General features: G+C 34.3%; 1 long non-coding RNA gene across 1 annotated transcript; it reads left to right on the top strand.

Annotated features, from left to right (window-relative positions):
* Positions 1 to 19760: 19760 nt before the first annotated feature.
* LOC127084284 (uncharacterized) lies at positions 19761 to 20343 on the top strand. Its single transcript, XR_007788675.1, has 3 exons — positions 19761 to 19889; positions 19981 to 20054; positions 20162 to 20343. It is a non-coding gene; the product is annotated as an uncharacterized LOC127084284 (long non-coding RNA).
* Positions 20344 to 25769: the final 5426 nt, after the last annotated feature.

Below are 25769 nucleotides of genomic sequence, written 5' to 3'. Positions count from 1 at the left end.
GAATACCCCGCTATAGATACTTCCGTTGTATTGGCATATTCCCCAATACATGCATCTTTGAGTCAGCTCAAGTCCTTCCATTGATATATTTTCATGGAATCCCTCTCGTGTCCCTCAGCAAATCTCAAGTCGTGACCTGCTCACGCAGTTTATCTCCTTTCTTATCCCCGTTAGAGTCCTAGAGTCTCTGTCCCATTGGGTGTATTACTCATATAGATTGTCAGTTTATCCTGATTTCTTTTCTTCTCTGTGGACACGCATTCCCACAGATTATTACCTTTTGCATACATACATTTGCATCATGAGGTCTCTTAGGGACCAAAATTCGTCTCTTTGTTATTATTTAAGCTCATTCTACCTCGTCGAGACGAAGGTTTTAACCTTCACTTCTCCGGCTAGAATAACCTTAAATAGGGGCATCTGTAAGACCCTAATTTTGACCCTAAGATCCCTCATGGCATCACAATATTGCATTTGCATGGCCTCAAGGATCATAAGTATCTTGGTTCCCTTTGCCTTTGGGTTGGGATCTCTTGTGAGTGGTTTGAGATCACCAAGCATGCTTGAATTGTATATTATTTCTTTTCTCATTTTATTTACTAACCAAAAGCACAAAAATATGTCACTAACATTTCTTGTTTATAGCTTGAGTAGTCACAAGGTCTAAAGGCTTCTAGGATACCCTTTGTGCAATGATATGGTCAAGAGAAGATGAAAGCAAGAATGGTAATGGTTCCCAAAGCTCTCGTCCATCAAATATGCCCCCCAAGTATCTCAATTCATCATTTTGATCAAAGCAAGTCAAGGGCTTGAGGTTTGTTTCCCAAGGAAACCCTAATTCATTTGTTCATCAACTGTGCCTTGCTCTTGAAGCAACCTCAGCCCATGGTCAAATACAATCAAGGTAAGTTCTTTAATTCATCATTTCATGCATATTTGAACTTATTTTAGTGTCCTCAATCATCAATTCATCAAGATATGAGGGTTGGACTTGAGAAGTTGATCAGTTAATCCATCTGACTATTTTCAAATGCACTGAGACCTAACTTTTTATGTGTTGGTCAAATGGAGATGACCCCAAGAGAAAACATGTTCTTAAGTACAATATGAACAACTTTAATTTTCATCAAAATTTGATTTGAAGTTTCGAAGGTCATCATCCATTCCAAGACATTATAAGTCATTTTGACTGAAACCCTAATTTTGGGTCAACTTCCCAAGAACATAACTCATTCATTTTTCATGATTTCAAGGTGGGATAAAATGAATTGGAAAGCTTAATGTGTATAATTCAAATGTTATGTTGATAAAAATTGCAAAATATCAAAAGAAATACATGTGATAATGCAAAACATTATAGGTCACTTTGGACCAAATGCATTGAAATGTGAAAAAGTCCAACTTCAAGTGCCCATAACTTCTTCATTAAAACTCCAAATGATGCAAACTTTAAGTCCATATTGATTGCCTTGAAAAGATCTACAAATTTTATGTTGAAGATTTTATCATTTGGAGCTTGCACAATTGAGACATAAGGGCTTGAACATTGGCCAAATTTGGAAATTTCACACATGCATGTTTTGCACCCTACACTTCAAGCTCAAATTTCATTATTTTCCAAGGCCCAAATGAAGTTTTGATCAACATGACATTTGTTCCTTATACAACAAGCTTTCCAACCATTACTCATAAGGTTGCATTTGGATTTTGGAAGCATCATTTTCGAAGAGATGAAGAATTATGTGCAATTTTAGAAACTATTTGAAAACTCCATGCACACTCATTTGCAATCATATATGCACGTCCATTCCATCTAATTATGATATAAGCTTGCCATTCCAATCAGAATTTGGCCCTCCATGCGCCTGTACAGGCCCATGCATGGAGGCCCTCTTCTCCCATGCAATGCTTTGTTCATGCTCCCACCTTGCCATTTGCTATATATAGGAGTGCCTAGCCTATCATTTCTTCAACCTTAAGGCGCCCTACATGCTGTGCAACTGAAATCTCACACCCACACCAAAGGAACAATCTCAATTGAAATTTCAGATCTAAAGTTCCTTAGCCTCCTTCTCCTTCATCCATAGATCATATTGCAAGCTTAAGCATCAAGAAATCGTGCACTCAAACTCTCCATTTCAGAGGTTTACTTCAGATTTTGATTTCTTCGAATCTCATTATACATTGCTTGTTTCTTGTTATTGTTGTGTTGTCTGAAGTCCTCTTCATAGAGGCAATCATTATGAGGTTTAAATTGTTGAAATCAAGCAAGTTCACTTGAACACCACAAAACTTCCATCTCTGATTTCTCTCAATCTAGAGATCTAGAGTGGAATTGAGTGGCACAGGAGTGATGTACATCACTCCATCTTTCGTTTGGTACCTGGATCGCGCATTTTCATGCACATTTATTTCTCTGCAATTTCTGATCTTCGCCGGAGCTAGCCGGAGAAGACGGTGGCGCTGGCCACCGTCTGTTTGCCATTTTTAATGTGGGTCGTTGGATCATGCTTCCAGATCTAATCAGATCCATTGGATGTTATGACTTTCTTTTAATATTTGTGTTATTCAGTTGACCCTGGACTTTGGTGGACGCGCGCTTAAGGAACGTTTGATGTGCCAACTCAATTAATGAGCCTGATCCAACGCCTCACGATTTTCCTTATTTTTAAATTCTGATTTTAATTTCCATTCTATTTTTTAATTCCATTTCATTTTCTAAAATTCATATCTCTCTCATTATTGGTCCAAAAATTATGCGACCAATTGCATTATTTCTCTTTTAATTTCTAGTTTCTAAAAATGATTTTTAATATTTTTTATTTTATCATTTGCTATTTTTTAGTAATTTTCTCTTTTCTGGTCATTTTTAATTCATTTTAAATAGTTTTTGATATTCAAAAAATACAAAAATATCTTTCCAACCTCTTTGAATGATGATAGATCTATGAAAAATATTCTCATCAATTTATTAATTGATGTGAGATTTATTTGAGATTTTAGTTCAATTAGGTTATTTTTAAGCATTTTTAATTGATTTAAAATAGTTTCTGACTTTTAAAAATGCTGAATTTTTTTGTCAAACTTTGTTTGACCTTGTTGAACTTGGGATAATTCACTTGAACTTTTCAAAGTTGATTTGAAGTGAGTTTGAAGTTTGACCTTTCTTTATTATTTTAATTCAAGTTTTTTTTTTAAATATTAAAAATACCAAAAATATTTTATTTGTTTCTTGACTTCTAATCTTCATTTTGCTTCTGTTTTCAATTGTTTGACCTTGATCTTCTCTATCTTTGGTCATAGCTTGTTGATTATCTCATTCCATTTCATTTAGTGCACTTTAATATTCTTCATTTTCTTCTTCTTCTTCTTTTCTTTTTTGATCAATGAGTTAAAGATTGGTGGTTAGCATTGATACATGGAGGCTTAATCTTCCTTGATTCAAATCTAATTCATCTTGATCATGGATCAAGTGAATGGCTTTGCATTAAGGATAAATTGTTTCCTAAATCATGCAAAGGACCTAAATCAATACAAGATCATTTCTCATCTTCTTTTTGGCATGGCAAGTTGTTGGAGTTTGATTCACTAATCAAGACCTCTAACTTGTGTTGTTGCCTACATTATTATTGATCGGCCTCAAATAGTTGTGACTTCTACATAAGTCCAATTACGATTGCTTAACATAGCCCTAAATTTGCCTTAGGACACACTAACTACAAACACTAACCACTAACTATTAACATTTAATTCTTGCTCTTTACATTTATGCAACTTACTATTCTTGTACATATTTTTCATTTGCTTTTCCCCCTTTGCTTACTTGAGCACATGTTTATGTTAATGCAATTTTCCTTTTGCTCACTTGAGCACATAATTGTGTATATATCATTGTGCTTGTGTTTTGTTTTGATTGTTGTGGACCAAATGCAAAGAAATGGACAAATGGACTTAGTTTCTAGGACATTCCCTATGCAAAATTGGAGTAAAAGGACCCTAATGTTGAAGATGGATTAGAAGGGCCAAACCTCTAAACTCACTCTTGTCCATTCTTGATTTACTTCATAAGACTCTTTGATGTGTGTGTGCTTTTGTGCTAGGGAATCCTATTTGAGCCAAATTGAAGAACCATTGCCATGTCCATCCAAAAGTGAAAGATACAAGGGACATTGGGGATCTTCTAAGAAGCTTGTTTGATTATGTTGATTGCTTGAGCTTACTATTATTTTGCTTGCCTATTCCAAAGGATGGGAGCTACTTGGATCATCAATATGATCTCAAGAGAGGAACTCCATTTGTGGTCTTGTTTCTTATCCCTTACCTCTTGTATGATTAGGACTTTAGCCATTCTTCTTCTTCCCTCCACTCTAACCCAAGCCAAAACTTTTGTGCAAACATTTAACATTTGATTTCAAACATTAGAAACCTAAGACTTATGCTTTTGATTTTCAAACTTTCTTTTCATAACACTTATTTTGAATTGAACCTTTAAATCAACTTTGACCATATTTTGTAAATACTTTTCATTGGTAAATATAACTCATTCAAATACTCTTTTGTGGTTTCAATGGTCACTCTCTTAATCAAATTTTTTTTTCATAACCTTTAGCTATTATGTTTGAGTTATCCTTGAGGTAGATGTAATACTCACCTATATCCTTAGTGATGGACAATGAGTCTTCCATGCTTATTATAGGGTTAACCCCTCACTAGCATGTTGAAGCTATCCTCACATGGTGGATTTGTGGTTTTAGGTTGAGTTTTCTCCCTTGGATAACAAAAGACCTTAAGGCTTTTGGACCAATCAATTCACCAACTTGTTTTAAGATTTTTACGATGGTACGTAGGCAATGGGTTTATCCATCCAAACATAAAATGTAAATAACTTGTATATTCTCTTGTCATCTCTTCAATCATGTTTGCACAAACAAATTTTCACAAAATACCAACCTTACAACAAATGTGAAAAGGGCTCCCTAGGAGTACCTAGGATGTTTTGGGTGCTTAAAACCTTCCCATTGCATAACCAACCCCCTTACCCCGATCTCTGACATTTTTACTAGTTTTTGATTCGATAAAACTTTTAGGTTTTTGTTCGCTTTCTAACCATTCCTTTGGATAAATAGAAGTGTGGTGGCGACTCGACTTGTATGGTTTACCTTGGATTTAGTCAATATCTCTAATGGTAACGAATACCCCGCTACAGTACTATATATCACTCCTTTCACCAATTCAACAGTGGACAATTGCTCTATTGGTATCCCAATTTTGAACTCCAATGGTCTCTTTTCTTATGCTATATAAGTGGGACTTGGAAACTTGAATAAAAGCTGAGACACACTACAATGTTTGACAAGTATGTTTCTACGCGAATATCTATCAATTTTGTACACAATTTTTCTTTAAGTGTTTGTATTTCATTTGTGTAAAAAAAATTGTGTAGAAGCAACTTGTAAACACAAAACCTTTATTCAAACTTATTGTTTATGATTCCTTAAGGAGACTAGGGTATAGTCGGATCCTTGAGAAGACAAATAAGGTTATTCTTTGTGACCTTTATAATTAGTTGATTATAGTGGATTAAGTCCTTGGGTATAAGGCAAAATCACCTTGGCGGGTGGACTGGAGTAGCTTTGAGTTTCAAGCGAACTAGGACAAAAATACTTGTGTCTTTTTCTCTTTGTTCATTTGTTGCGTGGTGTTTTTGTGTTAGTAAAAAGCTTTTGTTTTTGAAAATCCAATTCAAACCCCCTTTTTTTTGTTTCTTTCACACCTTCATACTCATCCACAACTTCTATTCTCTCTGATTCTCACTCTAAACCTTTGGTTTAAGCCAAACAGAAAACCCTAAAAAACTTCAAAGAGAAATTAAATAACAACCATCCATATAATCAAGGTTATACCTTAGGACTATGCTTAAACAATAACAACTCTACCCTATGGTAAACACAGTGGAGCAAGAAAGTGGATAACTGAAGATGGAAAGAAACACAATAAAGGGGGGTGAATTGGGTTTCTAAAAACAAAAGTTTTTTCAAAACAAACAAAATCAAGAAAAAACACAAACAAGAAAAATAACAAAGTTATTTTTATACTGGTTCATTGTTAAGGAATATACCTCCAGTCCACCATACCAAGGTGATTTTGCCTTCTTAAGAAGGACTTAATCCACTATAATCAAAACCTGATTACAGATACCACAAAGACAAATTGTCCTCGTTTTCTTGAGTCTATCTGACTAAAACCTAGTCACTCAAGGAAACCACTCAAACATATTTGAGATTTACAAGTTGTGTTTACAAAGAATGCTTCTAAGAAAGCAGATTAACACAAGTTAATACAATGAATATTTCTCACACAGTAACGAGCAAAAACTCTTGTGTTTACAAAAATATGCATAGAAAATATTTATTTTAGCAAGAGCGTGTGTATGTTAAGTAGCGTGAGCATTATCAAAGCATTATCAACTTATTCCAATCTTCAAGTCTCCTTTATATAGGCATATAAAATAATCGTTTGAGAGTAGATTTGGAATGCTGTCTCTTTCATAATGGTTTGCCTATGGGAGGCAAAATGGTACAATAGTATTGTCCTTATCCCACAAAATCAGGGTAGTGGAGGAAAGGGTGATCTTGTATTGTGTACTATTTTCCTAACGAAAAACCTTTTGATCTTATCTTCTAATAATCAAAGGCTTTTGATGAAATGATGTTGAATCACGCTTAGAAGGATCAAGAGACAAGTTGACATAATCTTCAGAACCTTGGTCTTTAGAGTCTTGACACAGTTCCTCAGAACTCGGTCTTCAGAGTCTTCAGATCTTGTTCTTTAGAATCTTCAGAACTTGAGCGCAAAATATTGAAGGCAGATAAACCTTTTGAGGCTCTTCAATCAGAGTCACAGTCAGAAGCTTTAACATGAACGTTCATCAGAACCATTGTTTAAGAGCTTTATAGAACTTGACAGCATCTTGTAAAGCACTTGTATCTCCTCAGAGTCAAAATGTGTTAATTCCATAATCTGATGATGTCACTAGTTATTTCAATAGAGTTAGAACATGTTAGCAAAAGCTACACACTGGATAAAAACCATTAGTGTACAAAATTATTCTCTAAGAACAATGCATTGTTATCATCAAAATTAAAGACCAGATGTAGAACCAAATCTTGTTCTAACAATCTCGCTTTTTTTATGATGATAAAACCGTGTATTTTGATGAACAATTTTTACTTGGTTTAATCACATAAAAATATCAGAGCGAGGTTTGTAAGCTCCCCCTGAATTTTATACTGTTAAAAATTATTTTTCAACTTAGAATGTCAGAGTTAGCTTTGCAAGCTCCCCTTGAATTCAAGACTAAAAATAATCTTAACACATATAAAAATCTCAATCAACATGAAAGAAATAACTTCCCATAAGGCAAAAGGTTGGTTGTTACTCTCTTTCAGAAAGTCAGGCGCTTGGTTACTGTAGCGGTAAATTCATGACCATTAAGCTATGGATAAACTTAACGTCAATAAAACCAGAGTCGCCACCGCGCTTTTATTGTTTCCAAAGGAAAGGGGAAAAGTACAAACAAAACTCAAAGATAATAAGTTTTCAAATCAAAACTAATAAAATTTCAGAGATTATAGGTAAGGGGGTTGGTTACACAGAGGGAAGGTGTTAGCACCCAAAGTGTCCTAGGTACTCCTAAGGAGCCTTTTTTTATGTGAGAATGTGTTTTAGTATAAAAGATGTTTGCAATAAATAGAGTGTGGGGATGAGAAAAGAATTCATTAATTATATTTTTGTGTTTGACAAGACTTTCGGACTTCTGCCTACGTACCAACATAATAATGAGGGATCAAAACCTCGTAGTTCGTGGTATTAATTTCAAAGTGAGTGAATTGCTTTTAGTAAAAGTTTAAGTTCAAAAGAGGCACAAAGGGCCTAAAATAATTTGAATGAGTGTTAGTTCTTTTTGTCTTTTGAAATTTGAAGTCAATATGGTTAGATTCATTTACAAGTTTGATTTAAGAAAAGAGTTTAAAATTGCAATGGCATAAGGCCAAAGTTTCTAATTTGAAATAAAGTCTAAGTTTAGAAATCAAAAGCAAAGAAGATTTTTTAAAAGAGGGGAGAGATTTTGAAATTTAAGAGAATGGGAGGAGCTGAAGAGACTAATCCTAAGCAAAAATTTAAAAGTTAAGATTTGAAAAGATCTGACCAATGGGATGCAATCTGATAGACAAGAATGTCATATAGAAATCCACTTTTCCTTTGGAATTTAAATCAATCTATATCAATAATAAATTAGCAATATGAAAAGTAAGACATCAAATAAAGATAGTCACATCCAAGCAAGCAACTTCACAGTCTTATTCTTAATCTTCCCATGTATCAGATGAACTACTCCTTAATTGGCTCGGAATAAGGCATTAGACACTGGTTCAAAATAACATTTGTATCAAGACAATGTAGTAGATGAATTCATGTGGATACCAATACTTGCATCAGATGAAAGCTCAAATCACAATAACTTGCTCTTAGAAAGGTTGGCATTGGCCAAGTCCTTTTGCATATGGAACGTTGCCTAATTCTAAGTCCAAAAGCTCAAATCAACCCAATAGTCAACACAAACATTTTTTAGGTTTTTTTTTGTTTATTAAGTATTTTAAGGTCCTAAGACCACAAACACAAACAAGATACACAAACAAATATATACAATCACAATATATGGCTCAAGTGAGCAAAATGAAAATGGCATAGACATAAACAAGTTAAATGATATGTAAATAGCAAATGAAATGGTAAATGGCTTGAATTTAAATTGCATAAAGTAAATGACTTAAAAATAAAAGCAAGATTAATAAAAGTTTGTCAAATGCTAGTTGATTAGATGTTAGTGATGTTTTGCTTTTCAATTGATTAAGTCATTCTTTGGAGAATACTCAACCCTCTATTCACAAGCATGGATCCTTGAACCAAGACATCTTCCAAAGGAAGTAAAAAAGGTCAAGTTTCCACACAATACCATGAAAGGGGGGAGACTTACAATCTCACTTACTAGAATGCTATGCCTTTGGGTCAAATTTTAGCGCTATGTTAAGCAATAGTAATTGGACTTAAGTAAAAGTCACAACTATCTGAGGTTGGGCAATAAATTTTTTGATGTTAATGCATGTTAGAGATATGGTATAATGAACCATACTCCTAAAACATACCGCACACAAAAAGAAAATGATCAAAGGATGGACCTAATCTCATCCATACTTGTATTGGTTCATCTAACATAAAGTTATTGATGAACCAATTAGCCTTAGGATATTGAGACTTCATTGGTCAATGAAAGGGATGGTATAGAATGGGATTGAAGATGAAGAGGGAGGGGAGATGAGATCAACACAAATTGGTCATGGGAGGACTTTTATCAAATTAAAATCATCCATTCATTTTGGGAGATGAAATGTACATTTCATCAATCACCTAAATCCAATGATTTTAATCCAACAAAAGTCAAATCAACCTTGACCAAGGCTCAAACATACAGTCAAACTTCACAAGTTAATAAAAATGGCTCAACATAATTTCTACACAATTAATCAATTAAAAATCAAATTAAAATGCATTTAAATTAAATTGTGTTTGATCAAAAACCTAAAACCTCTTCAAAACACCAAATAAATGGCCAAGAGATTTATCCTAGGTCAAACAAGGTCAAAGGACCTTAGACAAAAAAAATCATATTTTTGAAAAGTCAAAAGTATTTTTAAACAATTAAAAATATGCATAAAAACAATTAAATCATGAAAAATATGAAAATTAATCCAAAAAATAATTTTAATTCAGAAAATGAAAGAGGAAAATATTAGAATTTTTTTGGTGAAAGTCCCATATTTTTTGGATTAAAAATGAAATTAATATGAATTAATAAAAAATAAGAGATTAAATGAAATAAATAGAGAAAAAAAAGAGCCATCTGATCTCCCTTATTAATTGAGGTGGCAGATCAGATGGCTAGAAACGCGCGTTACACATGCACACGAATCTTCTTGCCTACATTGATAGGACTTCAGACAACCAAAAATCAAAAAGAATGGTGAAGAATTGAGAGAGAATCGAAGAGATAAAGTTTCTAAAAAATCACCTTCGAGTTGATCCAATTCCACTTGATCTTAATCTGGATTTGATTGGTTTCTCTTCCTCTTGCTTGCAGAAGCCAATTGAGATAAAAAGGGAAGTGAATTTCTGGAGTTTGAACTTCCAAATAGAAGATGAAGTTCAAGCTCGATTTCAAGAGAAATCTTCAAAAATTCTATGGCAGTGAGGGTTTGAATCAGTCCAACAAAGCTTGGGCAAGGTGTTGATGTTGATTCCGAAGCCTTGAGCTTGTTTAAATAGGCAATGCATTTGATTTTTGCACCACTTGAATTTTGGCCGAATTTGGAAACCTTCTTGTGGAAGCATGGGCAATGGTTTGGGCCTAAGGAATGATGTAATCCACTTCTAATTCATGTGCCAAGTGTACTGAATTCATCATGTGGAAGCATGCAAAGAAGAATGATCATTTGAGTTCAAAACTTGCCAAAAGAATTCCCACAATGGAGCCATGTGCATGTCCCTTAATTTTAATTCAAATGAGATGATCTTGGACTTTTTGGAAAGGAGAGATCAAGGGGAACAACTTTCATGTTGAACACATTTTCATTTGAAGCCTAGATCATGATGAATTTTAAGGTGGAAGTTTGGGAAATCAAACATATTTGAAAATTTTCTAAGTCCCAAGTCAAATGTTCACTTCTTCCACCTTGAATAACATTTGCTATGGACTTCAAATGAGAAACGTTTCTTCATAAAAGTTTTACATATTTAAAACCTATTCAACTTGGTCACAAATTTGACCTCATTTGGATTTGGCATGAAGGAGTTATTCATTTTAGAAGTTGAGGAAAATCACTTGTTCAATGGTATTGGTCCAAAATGACCTATAAGGTTTCCTCTTGGCACATGCATTTGAAAGTTGAATTTGCACTTCTTCCAAACATAAATGTTGAAGTAGACACCTTTAATTTGATCATGAAATTTGAATGGCTCTCATATAATAAAAATTGAGCAAGTTATGGTCTTGGGAAGTTGACCTCCAAACTAGGGTTCAGACAAAGTGACCTATAATCTTTCATCATAAAAAATGACTTTCCAAGCAAACCTAGCTCTTAACCTCAACATGAAAGTTGTTTGGAATGTCATTTTGAGTAACTTTTCTCTTGGAATGATTTTAATATGACAAACATTGTAGGAGATAGGGTCTAGGGAACCCTAGTTTTGACTAGTTAACCTTCTCTGGCCAACCACCATGAACCATCTTGCTAGCTTGAAATTATCTTGACTTTTGGGACTCATGGAGGATCATATATGCATAAGATGATGTAATTTAAAGTATACCTTGAAATATTTGATCAATTTTTAAGGAAACGTGTTGAAGAAGTCACACAAGATACCTAGATGAATTAGGGTTTCCAAGGCAAACAAACTCCAAACTCTTGATGATTTCTTGATGAAAATAACATTTAAAGATCATGGGGATCCATATATGATACTTAGAGCCAACTTAAACCAATTATTTATTGTGCCCCTTGCATTGAGGGTCTCAAACCCTATATATGAGCTTGATAGAGCATAGGTGAGCATACACACTACCTACAAAAGCAACAAACTATACATTGACATATTTTTGGTATTTTGGTTAGTAAACAAAGAAAAATTAAGTTTGATACAATAAAATGTTCTTGGTGATCTCTCCTAATGCACTCCCAATGGATGAGGAGTAAGGAGGATGCCAAGGGGTGATCCCAATGCCAATGTATATGATGAGATAACATGAGGGATCTTAGGGTCAAAATTGGGGTCTTAAAGTTACTATCTGATTGATATCTTCCCATAAGGCAGAAGCCTGGTTGTAATGGGTGAAGTAGCTTCCCATAAAGCATCAGCTTGGGTACAAAAGTATTTCATTCAAATCCCTGCTTGAGTGTCAGAAAGTCTAGTTATCATCCTTGTCATAGAATATGATTTGTCAGAGCTTTCATAGCCTGGTTGAATTGTTCATGAGAACTGATGTTTGGTTTCATAGCTTTGTTGTATATATCTGGTTCAGAACTCTGTCTCATTCAGAACTTGTATATACATGGTTCAACTGAAGCATTTGGTTCAACAAGCACCTTGTTCAGAACATAATGCCTGGTTCTTTAAAAACATATGTCTGGTTTCTATGAACTCATGACCTTAATTTAACTTGGTTAATGCTTCAGAACTTGTATACACATGGCTCAACTGAAGCATTTGGTTTAACAAGCACCTTGTTCAGAACATAATGCCTGGTTATTTAAAAACATAGGCCTGGTTGCTATGAACTCATGACCTTAATATGGAAGGATATTACCAAATGAAGAAAAGTTAGTTATAGTTTGTTAAAATTTTATTTTAGTTTATCCGAGAGTTTGTTACTTGTAATATGAGTAACTAGTGCAGTTAGTTGGTTATGATGCACACTCACTAGTTATGATGAGGACTCACTCCCTTGTATATACTCCATCTGTCTCATAAAAAATATCTCTTTTGCACTTTTTCTCTGTTTCAAAATAAATGTCTCTTTACAATATCAATAGAACATTTATTATTTTTTCAATTATTATTTATTAACTTTCACTCTATTCAACTACTCCACTATCTATAATTAATAAGGGAGTTTTAGTAAACAATACTAACTTTATCATTAAAATCAACTCATCTAATTATTTCCTTAAGAATCACACATAGATCAAATCAGACAATTATTATGAGACAAATGGAGTATAAATTATTATGAGACAAATGGAGTATAAATTATTATGAGACAATTATTTTCAATTATTATGAGACGATAATTAGTTAAATAATTAAGCTAATAATTAAACATAAAGTATTTTTATTAGATAAAAAAAATTGAGTTTGTAATGTACAAAGTCCATAATTTCAATAAGGTAAAGAGGAGAAAATTATATATATATATATATATATATATATATATATATATATATATATATATATATATATATATATATATATATATATATATATATATATATATATATATATATATATATATATATATATATATATATATATATATATATATATATATATATATATATATATATATATATATATTATAATGATATACTTGTAAAGGTCTCCAACTAGGGTGACATATGACATTCGTTGGGCACACGCGCCTATGAGGCACCAATCTAGTGTGTGTCCTTTACGTGGCACGGGGGTTTGCCCCTGAAGGAAGACATGGATAATACAATAATTCTTAATTGCATGAGTAAAGTCAAACCACGACTTCCTAGGAAATAGGCAGTCAACAACTTCCTCAATTCAAGGGGGAGAGATCACTACTTTTTAGGAGTTCCCTGAACCATGTGCTTATATGCCTTTATAACTCCACCTTAGGGTTGAAGAGACATATCATAATTTCACACAATATACACCATATAGCTAAAGAGCTTTTCACCCGACATGAGCTTTATTTCTCAGCACCATAAACACCTATAACCATGACCTCTCGTCGTCACGGGCAAGCCCTAATCACCAGAGAGTTACTATGGCCTCTGGTCATCCCTACTAGCTTAAGAGTACCACACAATTCTATATTATCTGACAAATAAAAGGGTGTCAACTATGGGGCCATGATAAAACTAACATGGGTCACACCTTTCATTACAAACACCATTTTGACACTCACTGAAACCTCCACTCTTAGACCTAATTATTTCTAACCATGATTTATAGGAGCGCACAATCACCCATGTCAGATAACAACGGAGGTAGAATTCATGCCAATGCACTGGTAAAGATGCGTCCCACCATGGACGAACTACACCGCAAGAATCAAAGCCTAGAGGATAACGTTCTTAACATCCAACAGAGCTAATAGGAGGCTAACCCCCATAAGAGATGGAAGTGTTGGACATTCAGCCACATTTAGACGAAATATGGGAAGCCCCTGTCTCCGAAGGGTTCAAGCATCCCTAATTTTAAAAGTTTAATGGGCGTAGTGATCCTTATGAGAAATTCACTTCCATCAACATACAGATGACCATCATCTTAGCATTTGACTTCCTAAAATACAAATTATTGTCTGGCACTTTTAGAGACGCAACCTTGTGATGATATACCGGCCTACTCATACCTTCCATATCCAACTATTAGGAGTTAGTGAAGAAACTTGTACACCCGTTCACAGTCAGTCGACACATGAAGATGTCCACCACCAGACCAGTTTGTGTCGCACCGCAAAAAATATTTAAGCATATCCCACGCTCAAAATACAAAAGATTCGCCATTAAATTTTATTTACTCTAAGAGAAAGGTAAAATATCAATAAAATCCAAAGGGAAGAGAAAAGGGTAAGGAAGTCGGTTATGCAAGGGGAATGTACGAGCACCCCTCACATTCGTTGTACTCAACGGGAACCATTTTGATTGTTTTTTACATAGATGGGTGTTATTATCTAAAGGTTACTTGTGATTAGTTTTAATTAAGGGGGAAATAAGTTTTTAATTAATGTGCTCATCAATATTTTGAAATTATGTGCTCTCCAAGAACAGGAAATACAAGTTCTGTCATAACCAAGGACAAGAAATAAAAGTGGTGTCATAACCAAGTGAGTGGTGTTTAAACCAAGGAAGTGGTATTTAAACTAAGAGATTGAAAGAAAGATCATACAATGTCTTTGATGTTGGTTATAATTAATTTTAGTCCGAAGACGAATGTCAAAAATTGCCTTGATTTAAATTGCACTAAAGTCTATGAATGAAGGTGAATACTTTGAACAACTGAGTCATACGTCCCATATCCAAAGGTATTGAGAATAAGGATAGGAATGTTCCCTTTCATTCTTCTCCATTTCTTAAGGCCCATGCACTACGCCAAAAACTGGAATAGACAGCGCCCCTTAGAGGGCGCTTTATTACAAAAGCGCACTCTAAAGTGAAGAGAAAAAATAAGGAGCGAACAACTGGAATAGACAGCGCACTTTAGAGGGCGCTTTTGTAATAAAGCGCCCTCTAAGGTGAAGCGAAAAAATAAGGAGGAGATAGAGGGACAACAATACAGGGCGCTTTTTAGAAAGCGCCCTCTAAGGTTACCCTTAGAGGGCGCTTTTAAAAAAGCGCTCTATAAGTCCATGTGCATTTCCAGTTTATAAAGCGCTTTTGGAAAGCCTTAGAGAGCGCTTTTAGAAGCGCCCTCTTAGGCCCCCTTTAGAGGGCGCTTTTGTAACAAAGCGCCCTCTAAAGTGAAGCCAAAAAAAAATGGAGGGACAACAATAGAGGGCGCTTTTGTGAAAGCGCCCTCTAAGGTTACCCTTAGAGGGCGCTTTTGAAAAAGCGCTCTCTAAGTCCATGTACATTTCCAGTTTATAAAGCGCTTCTGGAAAGCCTTAGAGAGCGCTTTCATAAGCGCCCTCTTAGGCCCCCTTTAGAGGGCGCTTTTTTTCCACAAGCGCCCTCTAATGTCCCCTTTAGTAAACATTAAAATTATAACATACTGCGCGTTTTGTTATTTCACTATCTGTTATTAGCGTTCTTTTTCATGTTAGGGTTCTGAGGCGTTTTCCTTCCACCTCTGTTAGATCTACATGCGCGTTTCCTCCTTCTACCAATCAAAGGTACACGCTTTTCCCAATTACTGTTTTATGTTATTGCTTTGTTTTAGCTTTGCCCAATTTCTATTTTACCTTATTACTGCGCGTTTCCTCCTTCTACGTTTGTTTCGACCATGATAGCGGATGCACTAGGAAATTGACGGTTGGTTTTTAGTGACCATGATTGCGGATGCAATGGGTTATACGACCTATGAACATCTGATTTTGTGTCAACACCAGTATCATTAGAAACCTAGGTCCGAATGTGTTTGAACTCTTCTGAAATTGTTTTTTATTTATTCTAATTAGTAATGGATAATACATGGATGTCTTCCAATCGATTGTCGAGAGAGTACGAGAATGGGGTATCAGAATTCGTTAAGTTTGCCGTTGCGCACGCCGAAGACCCCAGTAGAATGATATGTCCTTGCTTGGGTTGTTGTTATGGGAAACGGGTTGACGCAGTTCAGTTGACATCGCATCTAATGAGGCATGGAATTGATCGAAGTTATACATGTTGGAATTTGCATGGTGAGAAAAGTAACGAGAATGTTGAACCGGGGGATAGTACGACCTATGCCTCAAACTACAGTGGCGCAGATACATACGATTGTGATCGAGTTGAAGAGATTGCAGAAGCACTTGAAGGAGATCTTAAGGATTGTCCCGAAATGTTTGAGAGGTTGGTAAGTGATGCAGAGAAACCTTTGTATGATGGTTGCACTAAATTCACAAGATTGTCTGCGGTATTAAAGTTGTACAACTTAAAGGCGGGCAATGGGTGGTCGGATAAAAGTTTCACAGAGTTATTAGCCCTTTTGAAAGATATGCTTCCTGAGGATAATGTTCTTCCCAATCGAACATATGAGACATAAAAGATGTTGTGCTCTATTGGCATGAGCTATGATAAGATACATGCATGTCCAAACGATTGCGTTTTGTTTCGAAATGAGTATGCATCGTTAAATGAGTGTCCTAAATGTGGTGTCTCGCGATATAAGAACAAGTTGTCTCCAGCAAAGGTCTTGTGGTATTTTCCTGTTATTCCGAGATTTAGACGCATGTTTCGTAGTGAAACCGATTCAAGACACTTGACCTGGCATGCAGATGAAAGAATTATAGATGGAAAGTATCGACATCCGGCAGATTCACCACAGTGGTTGAAAATTGATAATGATTATCTTGAATTTGGAGAAGAATCAAGAAACCTTCGCTTGGCATTATCTACTGATGGAATGAACCCACACGGTATCCAGAGTATCTCACACAGTACATGGCCTGTGATTATTATGATTTATAACCTACCTCCATGGCTATGTATGAAGCGTAAGTACATGATGTTGTCTATGTTGATTTCTGGACCTAAACAACCAGGGAATGACATAGACGTGTACTTGAAGCCCTTAATCGAAGATTTAAAGATTTTGTGGGAGACCGGTGTGGAGGTTTATGATGGATATAGGAAAGAAAGTTTCAACTTGAGGGCGATGTTGTTTGGCACAATTAATGATTTTCCAGCATACGGAAATCTATCAGGGTATAGCATAAAAGGTCAATGTGCGTGTCCTGTTTGTGAAGATAAAACAGATTGGAAGCGCTTGGAGTTTGGTCAGAAGAATGTCTTTCTCGGTCATCGGAGATTCTTAAATTCAAATCATCACTACCGTGGATGGAGAAAGGCGTTCAATGGAGAGACAGAACAAGGCAGAGCTCCACCTATATTGACGGGTGATCAAATTTTTGAAAAGGTGAAAGATTTGGATACTCAGTTTGGCAAGCCTTTTGCCCACACACTTGTCAAAAGTGGGTGGAAGAAGAGGTCAGTTTTTTTTTAATTGCCGTATTGGAAGTCCTTGTATGTGAGACATTTTCTTGATGTTATGCATATTGAAAAAAATGTATTTGAAAGTGTTATTGGCACGTTACTCAATATACAAGGAAAGTCTAAGGATGGCCTTAAGGCAAGAAAGGACTTGATAGCGATGGGAATAAGAACTGAATTAGGACCCTTGAAGAAAGGAAAACGAACATATCTACCGCCTGCTGCTTATACTCTATCTAGAAAGGAGAAAAAAACATTGTGTAAGTTTCTAAGTGAAGTTAAAGTTCCAGAAGGGTACTCTTCAGATATTAGAAGACTTGTGTCTATGAAAGACCTCAAGTTAAAGAGTTTAAAGACCCATGATTGCCATGTTATAATGGAACATTTTCTCCCAATAGGTATACGTTCTATTCTTCCAGAAAAAGTAAGAAGCTCTATAACTAAGTTGTGTTCTTTCTTCAAGTCAATTTGCAGTAAGGTGATCAATCCTGCGATCTTACCAATGTTGCAAAAAGAAATCGTTATTACTTTGTGTGAGCTTGAAATGTTTTTTCCTCCATCATTTTTTGACATAATGGTACATCTAGTTGTTCATCTTGTGAAAGAGACACAATTGTGTGGACCAGCTTATATGAGATGGATGTACCCTGTTGAACGTTATATGAAAATATTAAAAGGGTACGTGAAGAACCGAAGTCGACCAGAAGGTTGTATGGTTGAAAGATACATTGTTGAAGAAGCGATTGAGTTTTGTACTGAATATTTGTCTAATGTTCAGTCAATCGGACTCCCCAAGTCTCAGCTTGTCGAAAAGAAAGAAGGAAAAAATCTAATTGGAAATAAAATCGTGGCAGTATCAAGGGTCGAACGGGATCAAGTGCATTTGTATGTTCTGCACAATGAGAATGAGGTTGAGCCGTATGTTGAAATTCACAAGGATGTTCTCCGAGGTTTAAATCCCAATAGAAATGAAAATTGGATAGTACGAGAGCACAATCGATGTTTTATACCTTGGTTTAAGGATCATATTTATTCAAAGTATTATTCAGATCCCGCTTCAATAACAGAAAGGTTGAGATGCTTAGCATATGGTCCAAGTTTCCATGTTTTTTCTTATAGCGCATACGCGATTAATGGATACACATTTTATACCAAAGAACAAGATGATAAAAGTACTATGCAGAATAGTGGTGTCACCGTGGTAGCTGAAGCAATGCACATATCAAGTGTGAAGGACTTAAACCCCAAATTTGCAAATCTGTCGTATTTTGGTGTTATCGAGCGTATTTGGGTGTTTGATTATGAGAAGTTTCAGATTCCTATATTTGGTTGCAAGTGGGTTGAAAATAATAACGGCATTCGAATGGATAAGTCAGGATTTTTGCAAGTGGATCTTAATAGGGTGGGATACAAAGATGAGTCTTTTATTCTAGCCTCTCAAGCTAGACAAGTGTTCTATGTCAATGATCCGAAAAGTACGAAATGGTCTATAGTTCTTTTTTCCAACAAAGTAATTGATGAAAACACTGGAGATCAAGGTGATATTGATGTTGAGATTGAATCGTTTACCAGAAATGATCAAGATGAGAATATTATATCAAATGATTCATATATTAGAAATGATCATAATGAGGGTATTTGGATCAATCCAACCGTCCGTGTTGTTAAGAGACATGTAGAACATATTCCAACCAAGAAAAGAAAGAGAACTTAGTGAAAAAGGTACAGGTCAAATGATTTTAATTGTTTTCTTTATTATAGGTAAAATGACTTTTATGATTTTAATTGTTTTTACATTTGTCATCTGATTTTAATTGTTTTCTTTTTTACAGGTAAAATGATGATGCTGGATATTTGTTTAGATGGAGATGCTTTATTGTCGTCAAGCCTCATTCGCGTAGATGATGATGCTGGATATTTGAAAGTATCCCTCTACGACAATGGAACATGTCCATCTAAACATATATCAATTCTATCTTCAAAAGATAAGGGTTCAATGTTGGCAAGTTACATTGGTTCCTTGTTCGACAACATATTCCGATTACATGTGATAATTGGAGAAGTCCGGACTTGAAGGTTGGCAAAGAAAAAATATGGTCGGAGATACAGGTACTTACCATATATTGTTATATGTTTTTTGTTGCATCAACTTTGCAGCCCTGTATTGTAGGCAGAATTTAGGACTTCTCAAAGTTGATTTCTTGTTACTTTGTCGTTCATAAAATACACCACTAAATTCTCTGCGTTTATTTTTAATTTTTTTTCATCAGGCTTGTGTCTCAATAGAGGATGGGTATCTACCTAAAGTTACTTTTGTAGTGGTCCAAAAGAGACATCACACCCGTCTCTTTCCTGTCAACCCCAAAGAGACCGATAGAAGTGGAAATATTATGCCAGGTTTTTTCAATATATTTCTCAACGCAGCTGGTATATATTATCATTTGAATTTATCACGTTTTGCTGATTTTGTTGTTCTAAATTGTCAAAGGAACCGTGGTAGACACCAGCGTTTGTCACCCTAGGGAATTTGATTTTTACCTTAACAGCCATGCAGGAATTCAGGTAATATTAGCTATGTCATTTAACTTTATGCCATTGTTTACTATTTGTTGCTCAATCGCCTTTTGACAGTTCTGTGTTATTTGCATTTGGACGTGTTCTTTTTGCAGGGGACTACTTATGCTGCCATTTGTTGTTTTGGTTGAGCCTTATTTTGTATGGATGTGCGATAGAACTACTAGACAGCTTTTGGATATACAGAACATGTTTGCCACCATGGGTGGATGGGCGTTTTTGTTTAGTATTGGTTAGAACTACTAGACAGCTTTTGGATACAGTGGTCACTGGGTGTTGGTTGCTATGTTTTATTCTCTTAATTGTAGTACTTTGAGAATATGTTGTTGTATATTGTTGATCAAAGAATCATATATTAATGTTGTATATATGGAGGATTAATGTTGTATATAAATGGATTCATGTTGTATATGTCAATGGATTAATGGTGTATAACATTGGATTAAAGGATGAAATCAATATGAATTTTACACTTTTGCAGCATGCGAACAGATTACCAATTAAATATATATCCACTGTTTTTCAAACAAATTTTTTTAAAATAACTAACACTTTAGAGGACGCTTTGTCCAGAAAGCGCCCTCTAAACACTTTACATTGACAACTTTAGAGGGCGCTTTTTCCTGAAAGCGCCCTCTAAACACTTTACATTGACAACTTTAGAGGGCGCTTTTTCCTGAAAGCGCCCTCTAAACACTTTACAATGACAACTTTAGAGGGCGCTTCTTCCAGAAAGCGCCCTCTAAACACTTTACACTGACAACTTTAGAGGGCGCTTTTTCCAGAAAGCGCCCTCTAAGGTGTCCCTTTATGGACCACTCCAGAGGGCGCTTTTTTCTTAAAGCGCACTATAATGTGGCCACTTTAGACAGCGCTTTCTCCAGGAGAACAAAGCGCTGTCTTTACCTATGCCAGCGCCAGATTAGAGGGCGCTTAAAAGCGCTGTTATAGGCCAAAATAAGCGCCCTCTTTTCCCTTATTTGGCGTAGTGATGGCGTACAATTTTCATAGTATTTTTTAAGTGTTTTAAATTTATTTGCAAAAAAGAAATTTAGTTTTTCGTTGGTTAAGTTAAGGACATGACTATGAGAATGGGGTATGGTACCAAATAATGGGAATAAAGTTTAATGTGGTTATACATTGATAGCTACCTATTTCTAGGATTTTAAAGATGAATAGAATTGGTATTGACCTAAGGGAACATGTATGGTACAAGCCATAATGCTTCTAATTTAAATTAAATGATCAAGGGAGTTTTTATCACCTAATTGAATAAGATTCTAAAGGAGCATACAATTGTTGATCAAAGGAGTGATTAAATAGACCTAAAGTAATTAATTTAATTCATTGATCTAAAGAAGTTCTACCAATTAATTGAATAAAGACAAATGGGGATTGTGCAAGATATTGGGTTAAGCTATATATATCAAGAACCATGAAATTATGAAGAGAAGTCAAAGAAAAGAAAAGGACAAAGTTAGTGATATGTAACCCAAATTTTGTAACTAACTCTAATCTAATTTTAATTAGGAATTTTAATAATAATCTAGAAATTAATCATAGTCTAACACTTTTAAACCTAGTTAACTAAACCTACCTAATGGCTATTAAAAATTTGAATGTATCAAAAATACTAAAGAAATTATTAACATATATAAGGAAATAAATCACATCTACTATGGGTGTGACAAAAAAGGGGAAGTGTATAAGTTATAAAAGGTGTTGGTCCAAGAGTCATGAGGCCCATGTTATATTATTGTTATTTGTTCAGAATTTAGGGGGTGTAAGTTGAAGGAAGGGTGTGTACGTGATTGAAAGGCTATGGGCCTTAGCTCTATGGCCCAAGAGTTAGACTCAGAAGGGGAAAAAGTCTCTCATTCCATGACATTCACCCATACTTACTCTTGTTCTCCTTTCTTTACCTTTGGCTCACCAGAAGTCGCTCCGCTGCACCAGAAATCGCCTCAGGCGATGGTAGAGCCCAGAACACCACTAACACACTCGTCTTCCTCTCCTTTACTCTGTTAGAAAAATATTTGATTCTGCATCTATACCTTTGAGTTTGATGATAACAAGTAGTATTTGTGTGAGAACAATTTTGGTACCCTAATGGTTTATTATTTTGAGGCTTTAACAACCAATTATGATTATGAGTATATGACGTGCATAGTCATCAGCTTTTGAATATTGTGTTCCGAATTCCACTTATGCGCTAATCATGAGAAGTTTGAAGGACGCTAGGTTACTGCTGCAATGCTCTTTCTACTTCTGCGTTGATTCACTCCTGATAAGTTTCTGAAGAGACGCTATGTTGTTGCTGCAATGTTCTCTCCGTTTCAACTTCTGGATGTGACTCTGATCGTCAAGCTTCTAAAGTTTTTGTTACTTAGCCAAAGATTCTGAAGATCTCAAGCCAGACATTGAGGTTATCAAGGTTCTGACTGAAGGTTTTGAAGATCTCAAGCCATACTGCTGACATTATCAAGGTTTTATAGTGTCTTCACCAACAATCATAATCCAAAAGAACTATCATACTTCATCGTAAAGAATATAGTCACTTGAAACTACATCACTCCAAGAATTTTCACATTGTCTTCATCGATAATAATAGTTCAAAATCCTAATTGTATCGACACATCTTTAACTTGAATTTTTCACAAGTCAAAAACAATTCTTCCATCAATTTTCTCTAGCGCAAATTGCACAACAAGGCTTGTAACTGCAACTCAACAACAGTTTCACAAAACAATATTTTTTTTACGTTGAATATCATACAAAATTGCAACATACTAAGAACTCCTATACCCAGATTTAAACCAAAATTTTTTATGCTAGTTGCTGGTTGCAGTTTAGTTTAATTCGAGTATAGGAAATAAAAAACCCGATTACAACATACAAACATAACTACGAATTGTGGGATCCCATATCTCGCCAGAATACTCTATTTGAAGAACTTTTGTATGTTGGTTACATTGATATTTACTAAGGCTTTCGCTTCTACCCACTTGATAACGTAATCCACGCGATAATTAAGAACTTCAATTGCTCGAGGGTTAGGGATGTCCATACCCCACTGCAAGAAAGGTCGGGGTGCTGTCAGCAAATTGAGCTCTGATCAGATCTAATGACTGACGATGTTTAAGTGACTAGGATTAAGTGTTCAATTTTTTTGACGAAATTTCATCTGATCCTCCATCCTATTTAGTGAAACTCTAACTTGAGCCTTTGTAATTGAACATACCATTTTGGGCTTTTGGCTGGTCCGAATCAGTTACAGTGATAACCTATTGATTTAATCTATAGAAATTTTTTAGATTGATGTAATGAATGTGTAATTTAAATTGTTCAATTTCAAGTTAATGATCAATACTATTTAATGTAAGATTTATTGTATTTTATATAACCATTGTTTTCTTCATGTCCTATGGAAAAGAGACGTGAATGGAAAAAAAATTTAACCTTACTTATTTACACTATTCACTAAGATCCACAAGTTACTAGATCCAATGATTAAGAAAAATGGTGTACCACCATGGACCACCTATGATATGAAAAGTGTACATTTTAACAAAAGTAAAACAACAACAAAAATTTAACACGGCTCAACCTTAAAGCATTGTACATTTAATTTTCTCCAAACCCATGAATATAAAGTTCATCATGGCATTGACTGATACACTATTATTTCTTTTCATTTGAAAAGTGTCATGTTGTTGACCCCGTTTAATTAATCATACATCATATACTATAAAAAAATAGAAAAATGGAATGAATATTTCTAACAAAAGAATAAGAATAAGAAATTTGTAATCTCCAATGAGAGACAACACAAATATAGGAAACATATAAACAAGTAAAGAGAATCTGTAAGGTATAACAGGTTTGTATAGAAAGAATTGAGAATAGTATAAAACATAAAAATAAAAATAGCAGGGTCCCCCTTGGTTGAACAAAATTCAAATGTGAAAACACAGAAAAGGGAAATGAAATCTTAAAAAAAAGGTCAAAATGAACTGTCTAAGGGACCTACTTGACAGACTTTAGTAAACCTAACGTTGGAAGCAAATGAAAAATCAGTCATACATAGATCCATTTCATTCCTAAGATATCTACTATTTCTATTGTGTAGTATAATTGCTCAACTACCCTCTATCTTTCTATGTCATTTTTTTTGGACATGGGGATCATGATATACTTCCCTTGCTTCCCCGTTTCCTTTTTAAAGTGACAAAACAAAACTGTACATGCAGAAACATGGACCATGAATTCTTCTGAGGTGTATATTGGAGTTTTGGTGAAAACTTTAAGACTATATTAGTAAGAGTAACATAATTCTTTTTATAAAATTATAATTACAAATTATTTTGGTGATAAAATTAATAATTATTGATATTTTATTTATATTAAAATTATAGTTAAATAGATTTTTATTCATATAAAATATTCAATGTTTTATTTTTTATGTAAGGTAAGGATTAAAATTTATAAAAAATTAAAATAAATTTAAACTTAAAATTCAATATTAAGTTAGTAGTATAATTGTATAGATAACTATTATTTTTTATACAATAACAATTATACATTAATTTTTTTTACAGAAATACATTTAAATTATTTTATAATTAATAGAGATGTGTTTTTTTCTTTATTAAAAACAATTTTTCTAAAAAAAATGAAATAAAAAAGGCATTAACTCTAATAAGGTAAAAATAGATAACAAAATATATTTAGGTGACCCAACATGAATTAAAATATCAAACACAAAAAGCTTCAAATATCCCATGTTGAGTTGACAACTAAATATAAATACATGAAATTTAAATATTAAAATTACATTTTAATATTTTGGATTCGAATGATGACTTTCAATTGAATTAAAATTTAAAAATAAAAATAATATTTTTATATTTTAAAATATAATTTATATATTGATTTGGCTTGCTAATGAAAAAAGAGGAATTTGTCATATCTAAAATTATGACCACAAGATTGGAAAAAATCCTCAAGAGTATTATTCATCAAAGTCAAGTTGAGTTTGTTCCAGATCAACATATTTAGGATCATATCTTGTTAGTTTATGATCTCATAAAGGGTTATAGTTTTAAGGGAGAAGCTCCTAGATGTATGTTTCAAATGAACCTCCTAGATGTATGCTTTAAATGGACCTACAAAAGAATTATGAAACAATGGAATGGAGTGCACTAGAATTATCCCTCATATATTCATTAAGTGGATAATGCTCATTGTTACAATTCTGTCCTACAAGTACAAGATTAATGGAGAGCATACTAGTATCTTGAAGTCCAAAAGGGATTTTAGGCAAGGGGATCCTCTATCCCCCTTGATTTTTATTATAGTTATGGAATATCTCCATAGAAATCTACAAAAATTGAAGAGAAACCCTAATTTCAATTTTCACTCAAAATGTGAGAAGTTGAGTATTATCAATTTGAGCTTTGCAGATGATTTATTGTTGTTTGCTAAAGGGAAATCAAGTTTGTTAAGCTTTTGATTTCGGATTTTAATGAGTTCTCTAAGTCTACAAGTTTGACTGCGAACCCTGCAAAATGCCAGACATATTATGAAAATGTGGATGAGAAAACTAAAAAAGAGATCAATAATCTGACATTCTTTACTGAAGGGCCTCTCACTTTCAGATGTCTTGGAGTACCTTTAACTAGTAAAAAAACTATATGAGAACCA

This window comes from Lathyrus oleraceus, chromosome 5, assembly GCF_024323335.1.
Source record: "Lathyrus oleraceus cultivar Zhongwan6 chromosome 5, CAAS_Psat_ZW6_1.0, whole genome shotgun sequence".
In the NCBI taxonomy this organism is placed as follows: domain Eukaryota; kingdom Viridiplantae; phylum Streptophyta; class Magnoliopsida; order Fabales; family Fabaceae; genus Lathyrus; species Lathyrus oleraceus.
This window is presented reverse-complemented; position numbering and strand designations above follow the sequence as displayed.